A 306-nucleotide genomic window follows, 5' to 3' on the forward strand; every position below is an offset into this window, starting at 1 on the left:
AAAGGAAGTAAAAAGACATGATAAAAGCAGGTAGAGGAAAAAATAAATAAAAAAAATAAACTAGCTTGATCACAACCTTAAAAGGAAATCATAATTGGGCCAGTAGTTGAGTGATTTTTATTTTTTTGAAATATTTCTTTATGCTTCTACTGTAAATATAGCTCTGGTTGTAGAATAGGGCAAGTTTATCTATAGGTTGCTTTATGTTTTATAAAGATTGACAAATATCTTTCCGTCTGAAAGAAAACCAAAGAGAAAAGTGCCTTCATCTCATGTATTTATGTTTATACTTCAACAATAGGAAGA

This window comes from Cyprinodon variegatus, unplaced genomic scaffold (genome assembly GCF_000732505.1).
Source record: "Cyprinodon variegatus isolate N-32 unplaced genomic scaffold, C_variegatus-1.0 Scaffold645, whole genome shotgun sequence".
NCBI classification, from domain to species: domain Eukaryota; kingdom Metazoa; phylum Chordata; class Actinopteri; order Cyprinodontiformes; family Cyprinodontidae; genus Cyprinodon; species Cyprinodon variegatus.